Below are 11,696 nucleotides of genomic sequence, written 5' to 3'. Positions count from 1 at the left end.
TGATGGTGTTCTATTTTCACTAGTCATTTTATAATCACTTATAATTTCGTATAAACTGACTGAATCACGTCGGGGTCACCAATTTGCCTTAAATGTCTTGTGGATGATGTAATGAAAGGCAATTGAGTATAGATATATGTATTGTAATATAATTTACAATATTTAATTGTTACGACGATATTACAGTGCGATGTTAGAATGGCGACTGGCGACAGAACATATAATAATGTATTAATTGACAATGTAGCATATCGAATATCGACTTGTTTCTAGGTGCCATTATGGACAGTGATTTTGCTTACATTAATAAAAGTTAATACGTAGGCACAACGTATTGATTTTTTGACGAGCCGGTAGGCGTGGTTGGTAGTTACTTGCCTTTCATGCCAAAGGTCGTGGGTTCGATTCCCACCCAAGACAGACATTTGTGTGCATGAACATGTCTGGGTGTAATTATTTATATAAGTAGTAAGTTGAATGTGCCGATGCTGTATCATCTAAGCAGGCGGCATATCGCAAGTGAATCAACGGCTGTATTAGCGGGGCATCTAACATTGACTCACTGAAAGCAAACTATAATAAAAATTCCAAGTCCTGTAGAAAGGCATACACGAGAGCGGATGGACAGCGCATTGTACAGATTGGTCATGACCTTGTTTCGCATCCTAGGGGCTTCTGGCGTCTGACCAAGTCTGTGCAAAACAATTTCTGCCAACCTTCGCTGCCACCGCTCAGAAATCCGGACGGATCGCTAGCTCACAGTCCGCAAGAGCAAGCTGATCTCCTGGCTAAACTCTTTGCCGACAATTCCGTCATCGATGATTGTAGTGCACTGCCACCTACAATACCTGCATGTAGCCATACGATGCCTGACATTAAAATCAGGCAACGTGATGTGCGTGCGGAGCTGCAATCACTTGATGTACGGAAAGCTAGCGTTCCCGATGGAATACCAGCCATAGTGCTGAAGAAGTGCGCAGCGAAGCTGTCTCCTGTGTTAACGCGCCTGTTCCAACTTTCTCTCTCTTCGGGAAGTGTGCCGGAGGCTTGGAGAAGAGCTAATGTGCAAGCGGTTCCCAAAAAAGGGGATCGGTCTGACCCGGAAAATTATCGGTCAATAGCTATCACCTCAGTACTTTGTAAGGTGATGGAACGGATTTTAAACAACCAACTGATCCATTACCTAGAAGATCACTGTCTAATTAATGATCGTCAGTACGGGTTTCGACCAAAACGGTCCACAGGTGATCTTCTAGCGTACGTAACACACCTCTGGGGTGAAGCTATCGACAAGCATGGAGAATCGTTGGCTGTCAGCCTCGATATCTCCAAGGCTTTCGACAGGGTCTGGCACAGAAGTCTTCTCTCCAAGCTACCGGCATATGGTCTGCCTGCTCAGCTATGCACCTGGATTGCCAGCTTCCTACACAAGCGTAGTGTTCGTGTTTTAGTAGATGGTTGCGCTTCACAATTCTATGTAGTGAATGCTGGGGTCCCCCAGGGATCTGTGCTATCTCCCACACTCTTTCTTTTGCATATCAATGATATGCTCTCCTTTGGGAACATACATTGCTATGCAGATGATAGTACAGTGCATGGTGGATACCACGGACGCGCAGTGGCTGGGCGGGCGGAAACTGAGGAGAGGCGGGAGAATCTTGTCATTGAACTCGATAGGACGTTAGAGCTCATCGCCAAATGGGGCTCTGATAATCTTGTTGAGTTTAATGCCAAGAAAACACAGGTATGCGCTCTCACGGCGAAAAAGTCAACATTTTCCCCTCTTCCCTCCCTCTGTGGTACTCCGCTGGTGATGCAAAGCAAAATCGCCATGCTGGGGGTTGACGTTCGCTGCGACCTTAGTCCAAGGGATTACATCGAGGCTGTTATAAAAACAGCTTCACGGAAACTCGGAGTACTGAACAAGGTGCGGCGCTTTTTCACGCCACAACAACTGTGCCTGCTGTACAAAACACAGGTACGGTCTTGCGTGGAATATTGCTTGCACCTTTGGGATGGCTCCGCTAAGTACCTACTTGAGGCCTTGGACCGGTTGCAGCGACGTGCCGTACGCATTATTGGCGACGTAAAGGTCACAAACACCCTTGAACCTTTACAATTGCGTCGTGAGATAGCAGCACTGAGCGCTTTCTATCGACTGTATCACGGCGAGTGCTCTGAGGAATTATTCTCTCTCATTCCTGCTTCCCCCTTCCTTCTTAAGTCCACGCGAGCTGGTTCTCGATGTCACCGCCTAACTGTGACATCAATTCCATCGCGAACTAAGAAATTTGGCAACTCCTTTCTTTGTCGCACTTCCAAAAAATGGAATTCCTTACCAGCTCACGTGTTCCCCTCCTCTTACAACCCGGGTCAAACCGGTTCAAACGAGGCGTGAAGAGGCATCTTGCGGGCCGGCAAGGCGAAGGCGGCTAGTGCAGAACGTTTTTCCCGTCTGTACTGGCCGTCGTCGCGTTTGGACCTACTACCACTTACCATCAGGTGGAGTAGAGTCATTTTCCCTCCCGGCGAATATAAAAAAAAAAAAAAAGACCCGCAGCTCGACGCTCTGCTGCGTGTCCGCCAGCTGCGAACCGAGTACGTACTGTAGCGTAGACAGGTTTAGACAGAGACAGAATTAATATTGTTGTGTTCCGGTTTGAAGGGTGAGTGAGCCAGTGTAATTACAGGCACAAGGGACATAAAATCTTAGTTCCCAAGGTTGGTGGCGCATTGGCTATAAGCGATGGTTGACATTTCTTACAATGCCAATGTCTAAGAGCGTTTGGTGAAAAAAAAAAAATTATCAAATCTTTTGACCCTTATCGTGTAACCAGTGTTGGTGTTTGTTTCGCTACTTAAGTAGCGAAACAAACTTGACAGTTGGTGCGTTCATTGTGTTTTATGTTCAATTTTCGCTTATATTTATGTTAGAAGACGATTCTAATCCAGTGTAAAGGCCGAGAAACAATCCTTATATCATATCGATGGTTATACAATGGTGCAGTGTCGTATTATTTCATGTTAAAGCGACAGCAAGAAGAAAATTGCCGGCGTGTGTTTTCACGCGTAAGTACGACTATTTTGTCTCAAAATATAGTTTCTCAGTGATGTTTATTTATGCCATAGCATGACGGAAACTTATATCGCATTAAAATCCTAAAGATAATATGATTTTCCAGTTTTTATTATTCATAACCTATAATTATTTATCATGTAAGTGCTGAAAGCATCGGCTAAAAAAAGTCCCGATATTCTATAAAAAATATCGACTCGTCGACAATGAAACAAATAAATACGGAGTCCATTAATAAACTAAAGTGCTTCGTTATATGTATATATGTTATTTTAATTTATTCGTTATCCTATTTATAGTTTTCTAACGACAACATGATTTAACATTCCTCATGAATTTGTAATATTATTAGATTCCGAGTCAAGAGGGTAACATAGAAATATATGTGGCAACCATTCTTTATGAGGAGAACGCTAATCCAGTACCATATAAAGATGCCGAAGTACTATCGAAACAAAAACAAACAATGCAACGGTTTTCGGGTGTAGGAGGAAAACAAAAAAATATTATAATTAAAAAAAATGTATAATAAACATTAAAAAGTAAAATTTAATAACCCTATTTAGTTTTAATTAAGTCCCGAAAATCTCCCAAAACAGGGAACGCGGGTACTATGGCAACGTTATAAGCACAAATCGACAAACCATCTCCGTCTCGATCGCGGCCTCGCGGCCCCTCGGTGTACCAGTTCCAGGCGTGCCCACCTTGCGGATGTACACCTCGGCGACGGCGCGCGGCGGGCCCGCACGCCCACGAGCGTGGCGCCGAGCGCGCGCGCCATGTCCCGCAGCGCGCGCAGCGACGCCCGCAGCCCGCGCAGCGCGCCGCAGTCGCGCACGCCCACCACGTACACCGCCGCGCAGCCGCCTGAGCGCAGCCACCACTTCAGCTGCGGGGGGGGGCACGTGTTGAGGTGTCGGGGTGACAATACGATATATTTTTACTGGTGGGAGAGCTTTGTGCGAGCCCGTCCGGGTACGAGGGGGTGCCTCGTCAGATATTCTACCGCAGACCAGCGGTACTCGGTATTGTTGTGTTCCGGTTTGAAGGGTGAGTGAGCCAGTGTAAATACAGGCACGGGGGACATAGCATCTTAGTTCCCGAGGTTGGTGGCGCATTGATGATGTGAGCGATGATTAACATTTCTTACAATGCCAATGCCTATGGACGTCGATGACCACTTCCCATCGGGTGGCCCATATGATCGTCCGCCTTCCTATTCTATAAAAAAAAAAATATCTCGCTGAATGTCAACCGCCTATCAAAATTCATTTTAATTAAACGATTCGCTAACTAATAGCTTCACACGTGTGTATCCGGGGCATTATTATGCTTTTGACATTTGCCGCTTAACGTTGTACGTCACTCGAAACGGCGCCACCTATCGGCCCCGAGTGGAACTACGAGCATCGCATCGATATATTTCACGAGCACAACCTCAATAAAATTGTTTGTATTATACGCTCAAATTGAAAATACATATATATTGCTTAAACGACATATAAAAACGCTATTGTTTTTTTTTAATCCGTGTTATAAAATGAATTACCTCGTGGCGTTGAGCTGTCAAGACCACAGGGTCTGTATGAAAGCACACACTGTAGCTCGTGGTTGCGTTTTATCAGCGTTAACAGTCAAAATTAGCATAATTTTAAAACCTTCGTGATTTAATAAAATATTTCGAGCAAGTAAAATGTTTTCCTAATAAATTGTTTGTTTTATATCAATGAATAACCGTTGTGTGATATCAAAGGTATTTTTTTTTATAGAATAGGAAAACGGACGAGCATATGGGCCACCTGATGGTAAGTGGTCACTAACGCCCATAGACATAGGCATTGTAAGAAATGTTAACCATCGCTTACATCGCAAATGCGCCACCAACCTTGGGAACTGAGACGTTATGTCCCTTGTGCCTGTAATTATACTGTCTCACTCACCCTTCAAACCGGAACACAACAATACCAAGTACTGCTGTTTTGCGGTAGAATATCTGATGAGTGGGTGATACCTACCCAGTAAGCTACCTAAGTTATATATAATGTTATATATTTAATATTATTTATTATTCACTTGCGTCACCAGGTGCTGGGAGCGTCGCTCGCACGGCGAGACCAGCTGCAGTTTGTACTCGACGTTCCCGAAACGAGGCTCCGGGGGTAGACTCCCGTAGCACTCGTCACCGGAATCGTCGGCGTCGGATGTTCTGAGGGCCAAATCGAATTTATTTAACATTGATCTTATTTCGATTAACGCCATCCGCGTTCGGTGAGACCGACTCACTTTTTATGATCTCCTGGTACATTAACATCGTGATCCAAATTCTAAATCTTTGAAACTAATAATAATAATATCCTGGGACATTTTTCACACACGGCCATCTGATCCCAAATTAAGCTCGTACAAAACTCGTGCTATGAAAACCAGACAACTGATATACTACATATACTACTTTTGTTTTGTAAATACATACTTATACAGAAAATTACACCCAGACTCAGGACAAACAGACATGTTCATGCACACAAATGTCTGTCCTGGGTGGGAATCGAACCCACAACCTTCGGCGTGAAAAGGCAAGTATCTACCAACCGCGCCAAACGTCTCGTCAAAATTAACTCTTTTAATCTAATCGTTCGGTGAGACCGACTCACTGTTTATGATCTCCTGGTACATTAACACTGTAATCCTAACTGAAACTAATTGACTCTTTTAATCTAATCGTTCGGTGAAACCGTCTCACTGTTTATGATCTCCTGGTACATTAACACTGTAATCCTAACTGAAACTAATAGACTCTTTTAATCTATAATTGAATTATAATAATAATGTCCTCCAGACCGATTTCGGCTACGGCGGCCAATCTCAAGATTGATTAGCCAAATACGCAGGAGATATTATAGTGCACAAGTGTGTGCGCAAACACAGGTGCACTCCCTATTCCCTAACTCTCATAATCCGATGGGACGGCAATCCGATACGACCGGAAAGAGTTCAGGCGCAGGACCATCAGCTTTAAGTGCTTTCCGAGGCACGGGAGTGTACACATTTCCAACTTCCAGACTCCGGGCTGCTACTCAGAATTTTCTGACAGACAAACCCAATAGCTTTTTTTATTTGCCCGACCTGGGAATTGACCCGGAGGGGGTCTGCCTTACATCAAGCCACTAGACCAACGAGGCAGTCATAATTATACGAGGACTTTGAAGAGAATAGATTAGCATCTCAACCACCCCATTTACCATTTCCCTTATAATAAATTATTTTTTATTGGACAGAGAGTGTCTGACCAGAGACAAATATTAACCATCTACTTGATACTCAAATATCAATATTTGCAAAGAAGATGCTCTGAACATAATGAAGATAGTAGAAAGCGGCACCAGCACCAAGTTGTACTACTACTATAACAATAAAAAATCCAAATACAGTGCAGACTGGCGACATCTAGTGTCTACTACATGTAACATTATGACAAGATTAGACATTATGGTAAGTTCGTGCGACATTATGGTTGCTGCGGAGACTCGCGCCTCACCTGCCCCTGCGCGAGGAGCAGTTCGGATTACGCAGCGACCACTCAACGACGCTCCAGCTGGCGAGAGTTCTTAGCCACTTAGCCAGTGAGCGAAACAAAAGGCATCCCACCGTCGGGGTCTTTCTCGACATTGAGAAGGCCTTCGACCGGGTGTGGCATGCCGGACTCCTGGTTAAGCTCTTGAACACCTCGGCGCCTCTCGCGTATGTGCGAGTAGTGGCGTCGTTTTTGGAAGGCCGAAGCTTCTATGTCTCGGTGGAAGGCGCGGATTCTCAGCCGCGCCCCATTCGAGCCGGAGTACCCCAGGGTAGCTGCCTGTCACCGCGTCTATACGCGGTGTACACGGACGACATCCCTACCCTTCGCGACCATCTGCGAGAGGGTGAAGAGGATGTGATGCTGGCCCTGTACGCGGACGACAGCGCATTCTTTTCGTCGTCCTACCACCAGATCGTCGCCATAAACAGGATGCAACGTGTGTTGGATCTGATACCGGATTGGCTAGACAAGTGGAGGATGGCTGTCAACGTTGGTAAGACGGCCGCTCTGCTTGTCGGTGCTGATAAGCCGACGCGTCGGCTCACCTTCCGAGACCAGGACGTGGGATGGCAGACCTCAGTCTGCTACTTGGGGTGTTTTATTCAAAGCATAATTAAATAAAAAGATTAATTTAGTCTAATAACACCCTAAAATTTTCATAAATCGATGACACGAAGCTAACGTTTATTAAAACTGGCCGTTTCTCTGACAATAATAAAAAATTAAAGAAACACAAGTTTCTAATTAATAATCTAAGCGAACTGCCACAGATAATACACAACTAATTATTTAACACCATCATTTCATCGCTTACCATTACTTTATCAAATTAAATTAATTCGGATTAATTGATACTTTGAGGCAAAGAGATCTAATAAAATACGTGTTTAAAATTTATGTAATAAGGACTATTTTTGTATAAACAATAAGATATGTAAGAAAATTTTAAAGTCGTTAAGAAGAAGATAAAAGTTAAAATGAATCTTAGTGGAATATATATAAAATACAAATTTGATGATAAATATAGAGTAAATATAAAAAATACACTTATAAATATACATTTTTTTAGTAGGATTACTTTTTAGGTATTTTTAGTTCATACAAATTATAAATTAAAATATTTACTTACAATTGTTTTTACAGATGAAAAACGAAACAGCAAATTATTTAATTAATTTTGTTCCCATAAATATTTCTGAATTTCAAAATGGTGTCACTTAAAAATGTCTTACGTTTGTGTTACATAAATACGTATATTTAACTTAAAATAGCAAGTTATATCAGCTTACAGGAACTAGAAAAATCATTTAGATTTAATGTACAAAATTTAAATACTTCGACAAAAGATATGTATACAACAATACAATAATATGAATCGCGCCAAAATTTAAATTTAAAATGGCGTCATGATTATGTTTAAAAATATTTAATATTTTAATAAATTTAAATAACACAATACGAATTTGAAAATGGGGTCTTTTCAAAATAACAGAATATGACATAACCGAGCATTTTTTAATATTCTTGAGGATGGTTATCACACAAATGCTATTTCTGATGTTAGGTCGGCTATTCTTTTAATAATTATTGTTATTTAGCTTAGCGGTATTTTTTTCCATTCATGTTGCCGCAGAGTCTTAAACACAGGCCATTCCTTATATATTCAAAATGGCGCCTAATAAGAAGAAAATATAATTTTCAAGCAGTGATGAATCGCTTGAATTTTGTAAAAATTTACCAAAATAGTAATATATAATTTTGTTTTGGTACATATTCAAATTTAGTATTGCATAAGTTAGGTAATAGACGAAATTTCATTTATATTTATAACTGATCAGAATATGATTGACGGGAATAGTTCGTGCTTATAATGCCTGAAGTTCTCAAAAAAATATGACCGAGTTATTACAACATATACCTAAATACCTGGATGTTTATTTTTTAATTTATATATAATTAACATTATTTTATGCTGCAATTTTTTTTAATTTGTTATGTGTAATATAATAATCAGGTTAGTAAAGGTTTGAATACGTTTTTTTAGACCAAAAACGTAAATGATACTAATTATCTTTGTTAAAAAAAAATCTTATTGCGCCCTTATATTGAAAAACGATTTATCCCATACTTATCAACCATTAATTGCTTTTATTAAATTATGTTTAATATTATTGTAGTTTAATTAATATCGATACCACAGATAGCTATAAAAATATTAATTAATACAAATCATAAAAATTCAATGTCATATCGTCTAAAGTAAAATCGGCATTAAATAATCCGATCATTGATAGTTAGATATCGTAATGTTATATAAATATGTATCATTAACTTAAAATTGCAATTTATAAACAAGAACTTGATATATCATTTAATGTACAAAGTTTAAATACAAAAATATGAAAGCTAATTTTGGTTTACCTCTTGAGGAAGTGATTATATTAATGGCGCCAAAATTGTAATTCAAAATGGCGTCATGACGTTTGTGTTTTTAAAATGCTAAGCATGTTTTTTTTTTAAATAAATACAAAAATTATTTTACCGTACAACATTATTGTTTTAAATTTATAATCAATTTTTATTGGAGTCTTACATATCAGCGCGGCTTAATGCAAAAGTAACATCGGCATTGTAAGAGCTACCATTAACAAAAAAAAAAAAAATACAAACCTAAAGATTTGTTCCTTGGGGCGTGATTATCATTTTAAAAACAGTTACGTTATATATGTATGCATATAAATATGTTATTTCATTTAAATAGAAAATAACTAGTGTATTAAAGCCACAAGAGTAGACAAAGGCAAATTAACAACCGACATTGAATTGGCGCGATATCATTGGTCGAGATTTTGAGTTATCTGTGATATTCATTATGGATTTGCGAAAAAATTGCGTTTTATTCGAGAAAGTAGTTAAGCTGAGCTATTAGCGACTATCACGGGATATGGAAATATAAAGTTAGTTTATATTTACTCCTACGATTGGAATATACTAAATATACATTTCAACTAATTGTAAAAGGTGTATTAAATACAATATTAACACGTACATAGTGCTATTTTGATTTTAAATAAGAATATTTAATTTAAATCTCAGTTTATTTGAAATTTCAAGTCAACTAACTTCTAAATAAGTTATTATTGTAACAATTTAACATACGATAAGATTATCATAGTCCAGTGTGCGAGTAATTGTTATATTGCTTGGACGTGTTTCATTGTTTTTATTATATTGTGAGTATCGCTTATCAGTTCTCGGAATTGTTTGCTAACGGCCGGTTCTAGTGGACTGGACCGGTTAGTGATATTTAGACCTTATCGCAATGAGTGTGGATCCAATCTTGAGTGAAGTGGGAGAAGTATGCGAGGAAGAAATAATAGTACCCTCACCAATTATTGAATACGGCGAAAAAAGACTAGCTAAAAGAAGCAGGGAAGATGAAGGGGATGAGGAATGGGTTGAAATCAGAAATAGAAAAGCAAGGCGAAGGGAAGTGAGGGGTATTATAGATATTTGCATTTCCTCAACAAATATTTTACCCAAACAATTTGCTTTAGCCAAAATATTCAGGGATCAGGGAATTACCGACATAAGCCGAGTTAAATATATAAACCCATATAAAATAATCGTGGAGGTAACTAACGTGTGCAGTATGGAGAAATTAACTTCCTGCGAATACCTTCTCGGGTTGGGATGGAGATTTCAACGACCGATGGAAGTTGCTCTTTCCTATGGCGTTATCAAACATATCGAGCTGAATTTGTCTGAAGAAGAATTGCTAGATGCGATCACTAGCGTATATGAGGTAGCTAGTTTGAAAAGACTTAAGCGTCGGGCTGAAGTAGAGGGAGGTTGGACAGACAGTGAAGCAGTCAGGCTTGGATTTAAAGGGCCGTCTTTGCCTGCCTACATACACATTTATAGCATGCAAGTGAAAGTTGAGCCCTATATGTTTCCAGTGACGCAATGCTCTAGATGCTGGCGGTTCGGGCATACTATTAAGATGTGTCCTACGAAAACAGTATTTTGTCCAAAGTGTGGTGGGAAACATGATAACTGCCCAACGACAGTGTATAAGTGCATTAACTGCTCTAAAGACCACATGGCGTTAGATCGTAGCTGCCCGGAATATCGTAGGGAAAAAAAGATACGGGAAATAATGGCCGAGTTTAATGTCTCATACCGAAAAGCTATTACAATGTATGTTCCGCCGCAACTTAATGCAAAGGAGGCTACGCTCCCAGCGAACCAAAGTAATCCTGATCCTCGTGCCCCAACGCCGGCACCTACAAATCATCAATCCCCGGCGAAATCTACCACAGAAGCCCTGACGTATGCACAAGTTGCATCATCTCGTGCGAGGAAGACAGAAATTACTAATAAAGTAAAGAATAGAAACACAAGTGACGCTAAAAAGAAGAACAAAGAAAAGGAAAAAAAACAAGAACTGGAAGCAAACAGCGATGAAGAAAATATGATGGTTACAGACTCCGAGGAAAGTGTGTCTTATTATTCGAAAAGGGAAAAGAGTAGGCAAAAGGGAAAGAGACTATCAAGAGATATACCGTTTACTTGTCTAGTTAAAGAATTTATTAATATTTTTTGTAACAGCAATATCTCAATAAATGATAAAATAGAAAAGTTAGCAAAATTATGTGTCGAGTGGATTATCTCTTGGATATTACAAAACATCTCAAGTTTGCCTTTTTTTCAAGGATTAATATTTAATTATGAACAGTATTAATATTAATATATTGCAATGGAATGCACAAAGCTTAAAACCAAAAATACTTGAGTTGGAACAATTACTGTGTCAGGAAAAAATACATTTTGCTTCATTGTGTGAAACGTGGCTTAGTTCAGTAAATACATTCAAACTTACAAACTATAATATTTACAGGTTGGACCGGGATGACTCTTATGGGGGTGTCGCTATAGTGGCTCATAGATCCTTTAAAACAGAGCCTCTGTCAATTCAAAGTGGAAATACAGCCATTGAGATTATTTCTGTTAGGGTATTGAACTGTGAAAGATTAGAAAACA

Source organism: Nymphalis io, chromosome 30 (genome assembly GCF_905147045.1).
Source record: "Nymphalis io chromosome 30, ilAglIoxx1.1, whole genome shotgun sequence".
In the NCBI taxonomy this organism is placed as follows: domain Eukaryota; kingdom Metazoa; phylum Arthropoda; class Insecta; order Lepidoptera; family Nymphalidae; genus Nymphalis; species Nymphalis io.
This window is presented reverse-complemented; position numbering follows the sequence as displayed.